At 46.4% G+C, this 18,733-nt stretch overlaps 1 protein-coding gene across 4 annotated transcripts in view; it reads right to left on the minus strand.

Moving 5' to 3' along the window:
* The window catches only part of NCK2 (NCK adaptor protein 2), a 132,401-nt gene that overhangs the window by 97,588 nt on the left and 16,080 nt on the right, over positions 1 to 18,733 (minus strand). The gene's annotated exons all lie outside the window — the stretch shown is intronic.

Here is an 18,733-nt window from a genome sequence, read left to right on the forward strand (position 1 = left end):
GGGGGGTGGGGAGGAACAGGGATGGCAAATCTCCATTAAAAACAACACAATAAACCTTTCCTGAATGAAACTGAATTTCATCATCGCCAAATGTCACGCCGTGGGCCGGCAGCAGGCCACAGAAGGGACCTGCTGCCCAGCTGAGGCGGGGCCCAGCTGGTTACAAGGTGACCTGGAGAGGCAATGGTGCTCTATCTTCTGTGTTTCATTTAGTCCTGCAAATTCCAAATATATCCACATTTCTGACTGTTACAAGGTGGTACTACAAAGGCAGGAGAAAAAGGACTCCCACGTTCCGGGAAGAAAAGCCCTGGTCGCCAGCCGCGAATCCCCTCTGTGGGAAGGCACAGCGTCCTTCAGCTCCGGAACAGGCTCCCTGCTGTGTCACTCCTGGAAGGAGTGGAGGTCTTCATTTTTAATCTTTTACTAGAGAAAAATTGTAATCTGAACATATTTATGTAGGGCTATTACCTGGAATATTTATTGGGTTTCTTTGTGCTAACATATTTTACGATCCTCAAAGGAACCAGGTGGATAAAATACACCATTATTCCCCACTAATAGCCACCTCCCTAGTAACTGCTGCCACTGTGGGAACCACTACAAATTAACGGGTGCGATGGCCACGTACAGTCCCCACAAGCAGGTGGACGGCCACGGCGGGCTCAGTCAACTCTGCACTGAGCTATTTTTACCCTAAATGAAGCACATGTTCTATGTGAGCTTCACGGCAATATCCCGGAACACAGGCAATACTTAATGACTAGCTCTGCCTTTTACCTGATCCTGCAAAACAAGGCCCCACTCGAGAAGAAAGCTCAGGGAAGGTTCCTCCACTGATGCTCTAAGAGGCTCCCCAGGTGAGGAGTGGGTGGGGGCCCGCCCCAGCTCCAGCTAGGCTACAAACAGCACTCAGAACAACTGCACTGCCATTACTTTGCAGTTTTAAAGGATTACGTATCATTTTAAATGATATGTAAACTTAAAGTTAAGGCCTGCCACCTTTTGGGTGCTAATTCAGGAGCAGCTGAGACGCAGGCTCAGCTCCCTCAGCTGCTTCACCAGAAAGCAGAGCAGAACGCGAGAGAACGTTAAGACCACCTTTCGGAGCTGTGGCCTCTGTAACTCTCACTGCCTTATAAACTCCAAGAAGGCAGCTGCCCTATCTACCTTGTTCCACAATTATATGCCAAGTACCCCAAAAGGGCCTGGCCCGTAGGAGGTGCTTAAGGCCTACCTGTTGCAAATTCATCAGCAAATGGGGCTTGTTATGACACCTGAAGTGTCGTAACATCTTCACCAAGCCGGACAAGCACAACAGTCAGGAGTGACTACCCGCCCCAACGCCCACCAAAAACAGCCTCTCCAGTTAGGATGGTGCAGATAATATGTTAGTACAAATGATTGGAAGCCAGCTCTGGGAGGCATGTGCTTTGTTGCCACCAGTGCTGAACACACAAGCATAACCAACCGTTGCAAGCTCGTCTTCTCCACCACATTCAGCTACCCTGCACAGACAGCTGTGGCCCTTTTTTGCCAAAAGATCTCCAACGGGAAGATCCTTGCACTCTCAGAAATGATCAGGCTCTACCATGTGACCTTGTGTGAGGAGAGCTTAACTGGCCATGAAAACAAAGTGTTCTGACAAAGTAAAAAGAAGAAAAAATACTAAAAGCAGACACTACCTATTTGTGGAATTCAAGAGTGCACGGATGGAAACATAGGACGTTTTATGGAGCCAGCACTCCTCCAGGAAGATTTTGTGTAGAATTTACATTAGCTTTGATAGTTAAGAAAGGAATATTCAGGATATAGACCATTTCTTCCCAAGTCCTCAAAGGGTCTTTGACCCAACTGTCACGTGAGGTGGAGAGAGAACTTGTTTTAGAGAGATTTTGGTGGCAGAGGGAGGACAGATCACTGGTCCCTTCGTGCTGGTGGGAGGCCATCAGCAGGATATGCCTGGTAAACCATCAGTCTTGACCAACCGGAAGATCCTTCACGAGTCCCCCAGGGGTGGCCACCCTGCCTGCCCCTGGCCAGACCAGGCAGGTTTTCCTCTCACGCCTGGCGGAGGCAGGGGGCAATGACAGAAATGATCCGGTGACAGGATCCCACTCTGGCAGAAACCCAAAGCAACTTCTCACAGTCAGACCAAGAACAGGGTGTGGAAGAGGACGGCCCCCAACCCTGGGAAATCAGGTCTTTGTCTTGGAGCCACTCTCTCTGCTCGAGGGACCTGGTGGGCCTCAGGTCATCCAGTAACTTGGACATTCTCAACTTCATAGCAAAGACACTGAAAGCTCTATGCACCTAATCTGAGTTAAAAGCACTTACGGCAAAAACTAGAGGGAAGAGCATAAACGTACATATACCAGTCCATCCAGCAAACCCCAGTGAGCTGCTCCTGCTGCCGGAGTCCTTACCACGGGCTCATTCCAGCTGGAGAAACAGACACGTGTACAAATTATTACACTGCAGAGAGGGGGCAGCTCTCTCTGTCACAGACGACATAAACTGCAGGATTATCACTTGCCAAGCAATAGGCTCTGTACTTTTCATGCGCCACTCGTTATGAAGATTTATATAACAACTATCCTATAAGACTGCTATTGTCCCCATTTTTCAAATGATAAAACTGAGTCATGCCAGCCAACCAGATCTTCACGACCAGGCTGTACTGCCTCCCATGAATAAGTATTAAGAGACAGATGTGTATGAACTAGGGGAAAGCCAAGGGCAGGGGCACTAGTTCTCGCTGGGGGAATGTGGAAGTCTTCCAAGGGGAGATGCTGTTTAGTCAAGTGGTGGTGGAGGTGGAGGTGGAGGCAGGAGAAGGCTGCCCAGGCACTAGGGACAGCACCCGCAGAGGCACAAAGGTGTGAAAGTACATGGCCTAGTGGAGAGTAACTAGTGTCATCGTTTTCATGAAAGTTAAAAGGGCTGAGTGGTCAAAGATGAAGCAAAGGTCATTTTCTTAAGGCCCTTTAATAACATGAAGGAACCTCCAAGAAATGGGGAACTAAAGGTTTATAAGGAGAGAAGTGGAACAATTAGGTCTGGATCTCAGAAAGCCAACTCAGTAGCAACAAAGGAGGTGGATGGGAGGGAGAAAAGTCTGGAAGCAGGAGGACAGGAGGCTCATGGCCAGGTGAGACACAAAGGCTGGACCTGGACAGTGAGAAACAGGAGGGTCAGACATACAAGTCTGGGTGACCATCTCTGTCCATCCGATTGCTGTAACAAAACACCAGACTGGGCGGGTGGCTTATAAACCACAGATGTTACTTCCCACAGTTCTGAGGGCTGAAGTCTAGGATCAACGTGCCAGCAGATCTGGTGTCTGGTGAGGGCCTCCTTGCTGGTTCACAGATGGCGCCTTCACGCTGTGTCCTCATGTGGCAGAGGGGCGTGGGAGCTCTGTGTGGTCTCTTTAATAAGGGCACTAATCCCATTAATGGGGGCTCCCCCCTCGTGACCTAATCACCTCCCAAAGCCCCACCTCCTAATGCCATCACCTTGTGGGGTGAGATCTCAGCACATGAGTTTGGGAGGACACATTCAGACTGTCACAGTGACCACACGCTCTGACCACTGCTGTTTCAGCGTGACTATGAACAGCACCCTCTTCCACTCTCAGTGGTGCCCAGGTGTAGATGACAAAAACGGTTATCACCTTATTTGATACCCATTCAGACACCACCAAGAGCATGATGGAGAAGCAGGATTTGAGGATAAACATTAGAATTTTAACCCAGATACCAAATGAAAACAGCAGTGTGGTGTGTATATGTCCTTTAGATAAATTTACATATGTAAGAACCATCTTATGGAAATAAATGTAATAACTATCTAAATAGTTATAACTATCAGGCCCCAACTTACTCTACATACTGAGAAGCAAAGGTTTCCACTAAAAATTTCACTTTAAAAACCTTCCAAATATTCTACAATATTTATTATTCTTGATTAATCTTCCAACTAGAAATTTAAAAAAACAAAACAAAAAGTATAATTTGTTTCTAGTGTATCTAAAATATGGTTAGTTAAAATAATGCCATATAATAGGGAAAAGGCAAAACTGAACAAATGGGAAGGGGACAGTTTATGAAAAGAGTAGAACTGAATGATATAGTTGAGGAAGCACAAACACATGGGGCCAGAGAATTCCCCAAGCTGTGAAGTGTGTGGATGAGTATACAACACACATTCACATAGACTATCAGTTCCTCCTTGCCTGTAGCTAAAGGAATTAATCCCCTCGTACAGAAAAAACTCCATCCACAAAGCAAAATTTCTGCTAGGGAATTACTGTGTATATGTGTGTAAGTGTCCACTTAAAATCATAACTAGCCAAGAAGCCCACTTCAAAAGCTGCACTATTAGTGGAATAAAATTCTAGCTCTTTCCTCCCCTCCTCCATCTGCACATGTTCCGTGGGTGGGAAGAGGTTCTCCCATCGCCTGTCTAAGGCCGGGTGTGAAGCTCGACGCACGCACAGTCCCTCTCAGGTCCACAGACAGTGGCCGCACGTGGCCCCAGGAAACCAGTTCACCAGGGCACACGGCCATCTTCTGATAGGTTAATGGAAATCAGCTTAACGTTTCCCCTTTAATTAAATTAATACAAAAAGATTCAAAGCCCTGAGTTTAGATCTTTTTTCTTTTCTTCAGGAGTGATGCTAAGAAACACAATTTACTATTGATTCTGAATAAAAATTATTCTCAATTATTTAAATATCTTAATATTTAAATGAAACTGAATTTCTGAGGTTACAAATAGGATTAGAGCTTATTTTTAAAGCTCTTTTTAAAAATAACCATTATTTCCATTGCAACACACAAGCAGTACAGTAACAAGGGCACTATTTCCTAATCTAAGGAGAAATGTGTAGAAACTCCAGCTACAAGTGCACCTTTAGTTGACACAGCTACCAGCATCCCCCATCATGGGTAAAAGTCTGCCCCACTGGCAAATCCCCGTGCCCAGAACCAAGGGCTCCCCCTCTATGCCGCCGGGGCCCTTCCCTGGTCCCCACGCACACGGTTACAACAAGGGCAGGTATGTTCTTACACATCACCACGCCCCTGACAGAGCATGGTCAGCAGATCTGGTGAGAGTGGGCAGTTCACCAAACTGGGCCAAAGAGCTCCTCCCTGAAGGCCCGAATATAGGAGAGACCCAGAAGGTTCCAGCCTCTGCTGGACACATACAGCCTCCACACTACTGGTGGGGGTCACTTTCCACCACATGTGCTGGGAGAAGGACAGACAGTGTGTGAAATGCAGAGGGCTGGAGTGGAGAAGCAGGGGGCTTTCTAGGTTGCCAAAAGCCCTCTCCAAGCCCTGGACCCAGTCCCGGAGGCCTGCCAACATCCTTTTCATGAGACACCTTGTCCTTAGGACAAATTCCTCTCTTACTTCTGGGAGCGCAAGGTGGTTCCTGTTACCTGCCACCTTGGCAGCTCCTCCAAGCACAGCTGGAGAAGACAAGGAGAAAAGGTACAGATGCAAACACGGGAGCCGGGTGAGATGAATCTAGGTCCCACACAGAGCTTTCCGTGATGGGAAGACAAGTGGAGGCTAAATGGATACGCGAAACCACTTTGCTGCTGCTTGAGTCTTGTTGGCCGTCAGCCCGATGCCAACCTCCTCTTCAGTACCAGGACAGAACTGTGAAGGAGCTTAACATCTTCAAGATGGACACATCCGTTTCCCATGTGACAGGAACGGACAGTCCGCATTCTGTCCCTCCACCTGCAACATCCGCCCAGAGAGAACTGCGGCGCCCTCACTGACCCTCTCTCTCCTCGCAGTACCCTGATGGGAAAGGCACACGCCGTTATCCACAAAACATTACTGGAGTACAGCTGCAACTGGGTAATTTGTGGTCATTTCTTTTCATTTGCTAAACTTTTCATCCATTTTGTATTTTCCAGCCTTACCGTGTGAGTACAACCTGTGTGACTGGCATAGTGCCAACAGCCTGTTTCCACTGATCCACACAGAGAAGATGAACCGCACCCACCACCATCCACCGCACTGTCCCAGGTAGCCGAGCGCTGGGTCATTTAATTCCACCCACACTCTCAGGAGTCCACGTGCCGGATGTGGCCTGCTGGTGTCAGTACCACCGAGGTTCTCCTCTGCCCCGCCAGGCTGGAAACCTGAAAGCCCATTTCCTAGGCCTGTGCCTCATCAGCTGGGATGTGGTTAGGTTCTGCCAAAGAGGCCCCGGTGCAACCTTAAAAGGCAGGAGGAAGGGCAAAGCCTTGCTGCCTGCCCCCCCACCTCACCCCTGCTCCCCCACTACCTCACCCCTGCTCGTGGCTCCAGCCACATCCATAGGGACTGAGCAGCAGCCACAGAACTGGGCTCAGGCTTTCTGCTTGGTGGCAGCAGCGGTGGGGAGCACCTGCGGGCTCTGGGAGCTCTCCTGTCCTTGTTCTGCCCTCCAGACAGAGGGGACAGCACCAGCTTTCTCAGTTTCCAGTCTCTGGGGAACATGCCTGTGGCTCTCCAGCCCTGCACGCTCTGCTGTGACCATTCCCTGTACTAGATCCCACCTGGGTGAACCGTCTAAGAGGTTTCCTTCTACGACAAGAGGCTCCAAGGGGTGGGGAAGAACCTCAGGGCCAGAGTAAAGCAGAGGCCATCCAAAGAGTGAGGTCAACAGGAGTGACTTCCAGTTGAGTCAAAACAGAAAGAAACCAGAGGGCTGTGTCACCCCTCGAATAGTCACCTGTGGTCTGACTACTAAAGATCCCTGCAGCCTGGGTGGAGACCAGCTCCACTGGGTGGCTGGACTAGAACCAGCCAGGCCTGCTGGGGCAGAGAGACAGCCAGCTATCTCGCGTCAGCTGCTCACTGGCTGACCCTTTAAGAAAATTCAGAAGTTCCTTTTTCTGGTAATGTTCAAGATGTCATGGAGGTCCCCTACTGGGCCAGGGGACAACCCAAGACAGTCAGAGTGCAGCATCCCTCCACGGGCAGGCGGGCTGGCAGAGGGCACAGCCCAGGAAGCAGCCCCCAACCACAGCTGGGCAACTGCAGACCCTGGAGGGTAGCCACCCTGCACCAGCCAGACACACAGGCCCACCTGTCATATGCACAGTGACAGAGGGACCTGAGCCCTTCTCCTAAGCCTCCTCTGGCTGCTTCCAGAAGATGCTGAAATTTCAGGATATTTGGAGTGCTTACGGATGGAAATAAGGGGCAAAAGGTAAGAAACTGAGTTACAGAAAATCCAGGAGATACGATTGCCACAGCAGGGGACGGAAGTTGGGGTGCCCCTGCCTGGGACACTGTGGCCGTGTACAGGAAGTGGGGGCTCCAGTAACTCCCAAGAGCAGGCCAGACCCTCCACACCCACTGCCCCCAGAGGTGGCCTACAGAAAAGGACATATACAGGACCACATCAAATCCAACCAAGTCAAAATACAATGGATACATTTTTTCAAATTATTTCCTAGGTGGAAGTCATTAACTCCCTAAGCAACTGATGGTCAACAACTATGCCTCATACTAGTTTTTGTTGTTGCTGTTGCTTTGTTTTTGGTAACCACAAACCCAAAAGGAAACACTGACAACTAGCTAGTCCAGCTCTCTCATTCATAGATGAGAAGATGATGGGCATGATCAGTGTACAAAGACAACAAAAATTCACACTAAAAGAATCCAAGTGAATTAAGGTAGCTCTCTAAGCTTATGCCCTGGGAGGAGTGGTGCTCCTGGTTATGTGAGCCAGGCTATGAGGGAGGCAAGAAGTTTTGTTTTAAAAAAAAAAAAAAAAACAGAAGTTAATTTTGAACAGTTGTAATTACAGACAATGCCTTAGTCTATAGCATAACTATTTAAGTTAAGGCATAAAATCATAAATTATGTTTAAAACCCAAAAATAGACAAGAACGAACATATCAAGGGTCCTACACTTGAGAAAAATTAGGTAGTCAGAGGAAAAATATTAAGCTCAAACAGAACCAATTCGAAAAAAGTACATTCTAGTTAAAAATTTTATAGACACACACACCTGGAATTTACTTTAAATAATCCAGTAGGGAACAGAGAGACGGGAAGAAAGTGGAGCTAATAATTACTGCAGCCCAGTGATGGACGTGCCAGGATTCAGGACATTTACACTTTGAAATTTCCCATTATAAAAAATTAAAAATCTACATAGAAACAGGCAAATTCTCATCGAACAGGCACCCACAGGGGAAATTACTTAGCACAGGACTGGCAAGTAACCACCACCCCTCAACAAATGCCATTACTTATTATTTCCAAAATAAAGTTAAGCTAACAGCAGATGACAAGGTACTCAGACAATGTGGCATGACTTAATTTCCAAATGAATCCGTCCGATAACAATTCTAGAAAGCAATTTTTTAACTGTCCATCATGTAAAACTTCTAAAGCTGTATTTGTTTACATAAACATATAACTCAACAAAAAAGGTGGCTTTATAGATGATAGACATTACCAATCAGTGTCCCATGGATGCTTCACAGAAGTTGCAAAATAAATGTGAGTTAAAAGTGCATGTTCTTGTGGAACACAGATTCGTCAAGTCTAGACCTCAAACAACTTGAGACCTGCCCGCCCCCCCCCCCCACCACCACAGAGGGGCAGGGCCCCTACAGTCAGGTCTGTAATTAATTGTGTGCCTATCCCTGGCCACATGAACACAGTGCACATCTGCCCAAACTGAGACAAATGAGTCTGGCTCTGGGACCAGCTACATCATTGCAGGGAATCAGCACACCGAGCGAGGCACAAGGGGTACCCTATAGCCTGCACAGGGAGGGCCACTGAATTCTGACTGATACATCAATTTTATTTTTGCTAAAACAAAAAATACCGAGCATCTGTCCGACCAGCCAGACCATCACCCCAGGGCAGAGTTGAGGGCCTACTGCAAAGGCTTAACTGTGAGGAGGACTCAGGTACCTAAAACATCTCTCACTAAGACAGCTAGAAAAACCCACACCTCTGCATTAGGGCTCCAGATGCACACTTCTATTTGGTGTCTCTGGTATCTGTCTTACGATCCAAATGGAGGCTTTTTACTTTTTTTAAAGCAAACTAAATCAGTTAAACAAATGATCATTGAATTACCCCGAAGAGTCCGTAAGAGCAAAAGCAGTAGCCGACACCACTGCTGATTCTCCAAGGAGCCCACCAGATGCAAGCCCGCAGGAGCAGGGATCGCGGGCAGCTTTTGCTCTGCAGGACCACCAGGGCTCAAATCCTTGTTGAGTGGCTGATTTCAGCTTCAAGTCTTTCAAGGAAAGACTTGACAGCAACTAAGTAATGAACTATTATATGTCGAAGGGATGCTATGGTATCAGGTGCTCTTACAGACTTCGGGGGAGGGAAAGGAAAGATTTTAAGTACGAACAAGTGCAGCTGACAGACACCATGGGAGTCTCTGTATGACACTGAAGTTACCTTAGTGGGGATGGCCCCAAGCAGAGCGTGTGGGGAACGGGGAGGCGTTGCAGGGATGAAGAAGCAGCATGGGCAAAGGCTCCTGGACTGATGGAACCCGGCACACCCACTGGACGGTGAGAAGACAGGTTTGCCTGCAGGTGCAGCTGGAAACCAGAGGGACGAGGGGGCGAAACTCAGTGTTGGAAGATGCAAGAAATGACTGCATTTGTGGGTGAGGAAATGACAGTATGAAAGCCAGCTCAAGAAGAAAGTCCTTGGCAGTCACTGGCAGGAAGGTGAGTGCCCACAGGCAGGACATGTGGGGCGATGGTGGGGGTGGCCAGGAAAACACTGAGAAAGTAGGATCAGGAGACTGAGATGCAGGGAGGGGCAGGAAGAGGTCTAGCTCCAAGATGATTGGAAGTTGCACTTGCTGTGAAAATGTGAGGGAAGAGGAAGCCAATTCCAAAAAGAAGAGTTCCAGCAAAAAATTCTGGGAGGAGATTAGGAGCTCCTTGAAGTCAGAGGGAAGAGGCTTCTGCTGTCATCTTCTCCCATATCCTCTGCAATGAGGACTGAATGCTAAGCCAACAGTGACACACAAGTCCTGGCTCAATGTTTACCTGCGCCGACTGCATGAGGCTGACCCCAAGGCTGGGGAGGCAGCAAGACCAGAGATCCCGCTGCTTTGGGAGAAGCATGTCTATGAGACCAGGTCAGAAATCCAAAAGACACAATAGCAAGGGGGCTAAAGTGAAGCCCAGGACAATACCCGCATTCCCTGGGAAGAAAGAAAGGAACATTTTCCTTTTTTAGATCTTATCCTGACTAAACACTGGCAGATGGGAAGGATGCTTAGTACTATTCCTTGCAAGGGGTTGGAAGGCTCTCCTTTGGGAATAAGTAAGCAAGCTGAGTGTTTGAGCTGAGCCTTGGGAAAGTTAAAAATCAACAGTCTAAATAAATCCGGGGTTCTCAAACTCAGGGCCAAAGAGATCAACAATTCCCAAGAGGCTCAGAGAGGCTGTTGGGAAGATACCAGGAGAAACCACTAACCCAGCACTCTCAACCTCCTCCAAACACCATGCCCTCTGCCATCCCTGAGACCACTGATCTCAGCTAGGTCAGAATCCCTCTCCTTCCAGCCCCCGGCACTTCCACAGGCGGGGAGCAGCTTGCAAGCTGGAGTTCTCAAAGACCTCACAGCAGAAGCGTTCCTCGACACTTGTACCGCACCTAATTTTTGAAGCGTAGCAAGGAAGGAATGGAAAATTAGGCCCTGGAACTGCCCTGGGAGGAAGGACGTTGACCTGAGGGAGCTTCTGGGAACAGCTGTGGGGAAAGCTCGGATCTGAGTGATGGGCAGGCCTCACAAAGGAACGACAGCTTCGAGACCAGAAGGGTTTTTGCTTCAGACAGAAGAAAAATAAAGCTTAGAAAAAGCTGCCAGCAGCGGTCAACCAAGCTACATGCCTTTTCTAGAATGGTTTATGAACTCAAAGCAAGTCTGAATAGTTTCTATTTGAGAAACACTAGCTTTAAAAAACTTGTCAGCATAAGAAAAGAACATTAGCTTCTACCTAAGTGACATGATGAGAGAGAATGAGAAATTATTCGTGAAATATGTGTCTAAATTAGTTCCCATGTTTCTTAGTACGAAGTCAGAATGAGAAGTGTGAAGGGGGATAGAAATGGTGATATTAACATCAGAATTGTCAACAGTGAAAACTGAATGATGGGCAACCTACAGCACCAAGCTGGTAGATGCAATATACTTAACTACCCAAAATGACTTCCTTGAACATCCGAAATATTTTAAAAGGCTAAAAATGTCTTCAGAAATATTATCTTTCTTGACCTGTTAAAGATCTTTAAGTTTCAAATAATAAAAAATAATTCGTATTACTAAATGTCAATATCCACATCCTAGGCAATACAGCCTTCGGGGATTCACATAGGTATCAAACTCTGAACGACTTGATCATTTTGCACATCAGTGGCCTGTTTCTAAAGCACTCTGAAAATGAGAGATATTCTATAGCCTTCTACGGCTAATGAAATGACTTCACATATGATCAGTAATACAAACACCTCCTCACATACACCTTACAGTGAGTTTCAGGCCTTCTTATTTGTAGAGAAACCCTGCACTTTATCATGACATGGGAATCTACTTCTCAGAAAGGTAAATGCCAGATGCAAACACCATCTTTTAAAAAGATCTTAGCATTAGATAGAGCCACTAAGTCTGCCTCTAACTGAAGTTACACTGTAACGGAAATTTCAATCATGCTCTTAAAGTTTAAAGAATTTTGTAGGAAGCCACATCTAGAATATTAATTTTTTTTAAATTCTGATTCTTAGAAATTCCTTTAGCAACCACGCCCCACTACACAGCTCCCTGGATATTCTCTTTCACCATTCTCTTTTATTTTCACATTATACCTTTTCTTATCAGTAAAGAAATTTACATTATTATAAAATTGACATTATGAAATTAAATGCAAAAATACTTAGTAATGCTATGCACCAGGCACCGTTCTCAAAGGTTTAACTCATTTTAATCCCCATGACAATCCATCTGCCAGAGAGGGCAACTGAGGCACCACGAGGTAAAGCAGCCAGCCCACGTCAGACCTAACAGCAGGGCCAAGATCTGAACCCAGCCACCCTGGCCCCAGAATCCTGAATCAAAAATCAGAAGAAAATGCTAGAAAAGCAAACATTAAAAATACAGAAACATCATTCACGGAAGGAAGAGAGGCCAAAGACTGCTTTGAAGGATTAAAATCCTAGTTTTCCTCTGCTTTTCCTCCCACACTAATTTTATTGAAATGCCTGATGCACACGTCCCATGCCCGGCGGCTCCTGTAGCACGAGCCTGGCTGTACCTGGACAGCGAGACCTCTCGGGGCCACAGCCCCACAAACCTATGGGCCCTCTCGGCCACATCAGTCCAGTTTACCCTGTGGCTTCAGAAGGCAGCGAGCAGGCAGTGCAGTGGGGCATCCACACGGCCCACTTCTTAGAAAACTCACAGCCATGGACGCCTGACTTCTACAGTAGAGTTATTCTTCTGTAAGTTATTATAAGTAGAGTCACAATTTTTGTTCTACATTTAAACATTTTGTATCTCTAAGCTTCCCTAGAAATGTTACTATATTTTTCCTACATTTGCTTCCTGAGAACCAAGAATGGGGGAGTTGCCAGCACAGTGAGAGTCATGATTAGTCAGACAGAGGGTAGAGAAGAATGTAAAATAAGAACGCATCAGCTGTTTCACAGAGGAGGAGTGTTTTTAAATAGGGCACAGCCAGCTGGGGACAAGGGCGGGGGAGCGGGGGCAGCAGGCAGACCAGGGCTGTCCTGGTGCAGACAAGAAAAAATATCTCTGGTTTTGGTCCCCAGTTTTTGGCACAGAGCTCCTAAAACCCTTGGCATTTCCTACGTGATAGGAGTGTCTTTAGTTACTCATCAAGAGCCCCAGTGGCCCATACCTGAGCTTATGCTACTGCGGTGACTCGGGGTGGGGCCCCCAAGCAGTCTCTAGATTGGAGCTGGTCACCAGAAAGACAACATGCGATCAGAGGGTGGGAACTTGCAGCACGCCCCTTCCCCACCACCTCAGCCTCTGGGAGGGGAGGGCGACTGCAGACTGGGTTATAAAAACTCCCTAACAAGGCGACCCGGGAACTCCTGGGCGTGCACACGCTGGGAGGATGTGCCAGGAGGGTGGCACACCAGGGAGGGCACAGAAGCTCTGTGTCCCCTCCCACACCTCGCCCTGCACGTCGCTTCCTTTTGCTGTTCTCAAGTTGTGTCCTTTAGAATAAGCCACTGACAGTGAGCAAAGTGCTGTTCTGAATTCTGTGAGTTGTCCTGGCCAATTATCGAACCCGAATAGGGCTCACAGGAGCCCCCATTTATAGCCCACCAGTCAGAAGTCTGGGTGGCTCTCGGGACTTGCAACTGGTGTCAGAAATGGGGATAGTCTTGCAGGACCAAGCTCTTAAAACTGTGAGGCCCGTGGAGTAGTGTCACAACTGAATTCCAGGACAACTAGTTTAGTGTGAGAGAATCAGAGACATGTCTAATAGACAGCCACTGGCCACGCACGGCTACTGAGCACTCGAGATGTGGCAAGGCCAGTTGTGTCGTGCTATCAGGGCAAAACACACACTGGACATTGGACATGCAAAAAAAAAAAAAAAAAAAGAATATCTCATTAGTAATTTTTAATATCGATTATATGCTGGTTATAATGGTTTAAATAAGACATTATTAAAATTGATCTATTTCTTTGTACTTTTTAATGCGGTTACGGGAAACCTGAAGTCACACATCGAGCTCACGTTTGTGACTAGCATTCCATGTCTACTGGATAGCAAGTGCTGCTTGCACTGCCTTCATTTCTGAAAATACAGGCACTGAAACCCACTTTTTGCCTCAAATTTTCAATGTAGAAAGCAAGCAACTACCTGAGAATGAAAAGCAAGGGATGTGGGTAAAAATTAGTATTTATTAAGTGCTTATTACATGCCAGGAGCCACCCAGTGCCTTGCAGGACTTCACCCCAACAACTCCCTCAAATGATGACCCCCTCCCCCTCCCCCTCCCCCTCCCCCTCCCCCTCCCCCTCCTCCCCCTCCCCCTCCCCCTCCTCCCCCTCCCCCTCCCCCTCCTCCTCCTCCTCCTCCTCCTCCTCCTCCTCCTCTGGTCCCAGCCAAGGGCAGGAGACCTTGCGCCAACAAAGGGACACAGCAGGGATTCAAAGACAGTACTGACTCCTCCCTGTTTCTTCCCACACACTTAGGGGCGGCAGACTTCTTCTGGAAAAGGCCTTATAAATATTTTAGGCTTTGCAGACCACACCGTCACAATTACTCGGCTCAGCTGTTCTTGCACAGAGAGAGAAATAGACAACATGGAAATGAACGAGCCTGGCTGTGCGCTAATAAAACCGTATCCACAAAAACACGCAGTGAGCCGGATTTGGCCCACAGGCCAGAGTTTGCCAACCCCTGTTCTACACCAGGAAGAAAAACATACTCTTAAATCAAAGACTCTATCTACCATCAGTGTGCCAAAATGTAACATTTATAAAGGATACTTTTCACAAAATACTAATTAGGTTACTGTTGCAACAGGAAAGGTCAAATTCTGGAAGATAACTCACTGTCAGGCTTCTAAGCTGTTATGGGACATCACAAGCAGGACACTTAGGTACTGTCACTAGAGGTATTGAGTTAATGGCAAACTACATTTGGTTCAATGACGTATCTGACAATAGGTAACATTAAAAATATAAGCCAGGGGAATACAGAGTGGAATCCACGAGGTCAAACACAGAAAGGGGTCCAGGCTTCTGCTGAGAGCTGCCCTCCTCCGCTGGTCCAGGGAAAGCACCAGGACCTCCACTGGCATGTGTGTGTGGCCCTGCCCTGGCAGACCACACCGGAGATGTGGCGCACCTGAGCAGGTGTCCCCCAGGTGAGAGGAGTCCCACTCAAGCCTGTCAGGGCCCTCTCTGAGACCAACTTCACCTCTTCTCTCCACTCCCAGTTTGACCATCATTCCACAGGCAGCAGGAAAACAGAAAGAAGGCTCCAGCCAGTGACTAAAGTAATTTGAAGGCTCTAAAAAATATTAATTTGTAAGTCTAACTAACATTTCTCACTACAGATGAAAATAGTTCGGAAGGAACAAAAACCCCACCTGCCCACAAAGTGGAGGGAAGGTTTGGGGGATGGATTCGAGGCCAGTCAAGCTGTTCACCTGCAGACCCCTGCTCCCTGGCTGCTCCCCCACAGACCACCCTGAAGGGTACCAAGCGGACAGATACAAAGAAGAACACAGCACTAGAGAAAAGGAAAATCTAAATGAAGTAAGAGAGGGAGAAAGAAATACACCAGGTCCTCTTCACCTCCCACTCCCTCCAGGACCCCCCCCCCACACACACACACACGTGTTCCAGTCGGGGAAGGTCCCCACATTCAGGGGTCCCACGCACCTGGCACTAGCTTCTCATGCCCGTCTTCCCCACTTAGTCCTCACCTGCACCATCCCCCTTCAGTCTTTGGTTTCCTTTAAAACTCTTTTGCAGGGAAGACTATAAGGTGATTTCTACTCTACCTTGAACTAATTAGGAGGAAGTGTCACAAAAACCCAATAATAAACTAGGATGGCAATTTCAGGAAGTCTGGCTTGGCAGCAGCAAAGTCTGATCAAGAAGCAACAGGAACAGGTCACACCTGTGTACTGTATGAGTCACCTGTCACTGCATAACAAATCATCACAAATTCAGCAGCTTACAGCTACACACGTTTATTATCTCAGTCTCTGTGGGTCTGGAGTTTGGGTGTGGCTTACCTGGGTTCTTGATTTGTTACACAACAAAAGATAGCTGATACACAAACCTACATACAGACTAACACATGCACACACACCCTATTCTAAACAGGACCCTTGGCTATCTGTTATGGGCATGACAAAATGACCAAAAATATTTGCCACTCTTTCTGAAGACATCTTTAAAGACTAGATTACCAGTTTAAAAAAAAAAAAAAATCCCATTACTTGTGTCTCACTTGGCCAGTGACTAAAAAACATGACAATCCAACTCTATCACTGACTTTATGGCCCAAACAAGGCTCCAAAGAACAGTCTATTAACAAAAACTAAAGTCACAGAGGGAAGAGAAGTGCCATGGCTGAGAATATTTTATCTGCCATCAGGGAGTCCCTTTAAAGACTGGGCCACCAGCTCGAAAGTAGACGCCAAGGGTTGGCAGCAGCGGGGCTGGCCTTGGGGTGACCATGAGGTAGTGCTAAATCAGTGAGCACTACTGGCAAAGTCCCCAAAATTCAAGGACTGTTTTAGAGCTGTCTTGTTTTAAAGGACACAGTAGTTGCAGTATGTACAAATTCTAGTCAATTTGTTTTCAAAACAGCAGTGACACTGTTTTATAATCACTCTGAGACACAGTCCTCTAGAACAGATCAACTAAAAAGCCGTTATGGAGGGGCCATTCACTCTCTGACTTTCAAAAGCAGCACCGTTTGGATGAAATTGATACTTCTACACTACTAAAAACTGGTGCAACCCTCCGGAAGGGCATTATGGTAAGATGTATCAAGAGCCATAAATATGCCCATGTAACTCTGCAATCCCTCTCCAAGGAATTTATGCTAAGAAAATAATTCAGTTGGAGAAGAGAAATATGCTCAGAGATGTACACAGGCACCTTATCAACTGAAGCAAAAATTTAAATGTCCAACTCAACAGACTGCTTACCCAAGTGGTAGAACTTTCAATTCCATGGGATATCAGCAACATGAAAAAAAATAATAAAGATTACCAATAAAGCAGAAAAAATGTTCATACTGAGAAGACAAGCATATGAAATTACATAAAGCAGTTATAAGGATGAACTGCTAATATGAAAAGTTTCTCTTTCAGGGTGGTAAGATTACAGGAAGCATCTTCCTTCTGAAAAACTATCTTTAAGAGTCAGTATGTTATCTTTACCATTAAAAGCAAATCCACACCAAAAAAAAAAAAAAAGTGCCAGAAAAATATCTCTCAGCAATCTAGGTTTTAATAAAGTACCTGTGTGTTCGGTTTGCACCTCCAGATCTTTTTACCTGCCGTTTCAGCAAACCACACCTGGGATGGCTAGGATCATCCTGCCTCCCACTCGCCTCTTTCTCAATCACACAGGGCAGGCCATCAGGGTTTGAGACAGCTTTGTGTTTGAACCTTGAAGCAGAACGGGCTGCAGGCTCCTGCAGGAATGCAGTCCTGGGAGGGTGGTCGGTGATAAACATGCGGCACTCAGCCGGGCAGAAGGACGCATTTCCACTCAAGCTGCAGCACTAAAATAATTAAGGATGTGGCACGCCTGCCCGCAGGCTCCCATCAACCTGCAGATGCAAAACCAGCCGAAGGAGTGTAGCTGTGGCCCACACTGAGGATCACTGCACAGGCGTGCAGATATAACACACCCACATGAAAGCTCTTGCTTAGCTTCTCTAAGTCAGCTATCTCATCTGCTAAACGAGGCTAAGGGTGAGGGCAGCCTTGTGGGATTGTGGAGAGGATCAAATGACACAAAACATATGAAATGCTTGGCTATGTTAAATGCTCAATAAATATCAGCTATTATTATTGCCACATTAATACTTTAAGAATGTACCTTCACACAGTCCATCATTTTAAGGGAATTTCTAGCAGCTGGCATTTATAGTTCCACATGCAGAGAGGCACAACGGCAAGTAATACATGAGACAGGTTTTTTTTTAAATTATTTTTTGTTGTACAGGATATTTCATTAAATGTGGGGTCAAAAACTCCAGGAACCATTTTGCTACTTCACTCCTAAGAACCAAAAAGTCAAACTCTTTTATGCAAGAGATTTTTTAAAGTCATTGACATTTTCCTGATACTGAAAGTTATTATAAACCCCTAAGTCCCCAATCCACAACTCAACCCAATTGCTATAACATTAAATAACCACAGATCCCAGAACGCAAATTTACATTAGATTTTTTTTTAAGCTAATAAATTGAATATATATTTGCCCACTATGACAACTTAAATAATTAAATAAAATGGATGAAAGCAATATCTAGGCTTTTTATCCAATTTAAATAAAATTCTTTTTATATTTTCTTTTAGAGAATGGATTTTATTATATCCACTTTGTGGATGTTTTGTCATTACTGCATGACTGGAAAGAGTTCTGTTAGGCAGCAAAATTGAGTTACTCTTCTGCAACGCCGTGTAGTCCATCTCTGGCTGGCAGCCTGGGTCCCAGAAGTGCCACCATCAGAGGACAAGACAACCTGGTCTCTGGCCAGACCCTGCCCTCCTGCGCTTTGCACCCGCCCCACACCCCCCCCCCAGCAGACTGGTAATGTCTAGGGACTCCTTCTCACGGTGCCTTTAAGTGGCTTTCATTTTATGTAATTATATTAAAACAGTTCTTAATACATTACTTAAGAAACAAATTTGAGATAGAGTAATCTATGTGCTTCTTTTATTAACACACTCAACAAGAGGGCACAGCCGCAGGTCTCAAAGCTAATTTCAAGGAATGATGAGAGTAGGCCCTATTTCAACACAATTGCAACCACTGTGATGTGATAGGAAAACAGCAGCCATTTCTCTGATGACCAGGCATGTCACAGGCTGTGCTACCTCCATTCATGCTGGAAGGAAATACTAAATTTCAGTTAAAAGCTGGTGAAAATCAAAATGTGAGTTTTTCCCACCCCAAGTTCACGGAGGCCTTGAAGTCCATC

Source organism: Eulemur rufifrons, chromosome 19 (genome assembly GCF_041146395.1).
Source record: "Eulemur rufifrons isolate Redbay chromosome 19, OSU_ERuf_1, whole genome shotgun sequence".
In the NCBI taxonomy this organism is placed as follows: Eukaryota; Metazoa; Chordata; class Mammalia; order Primates; family Lemuridae; genus Eulemur; species Eulemur rufifrons.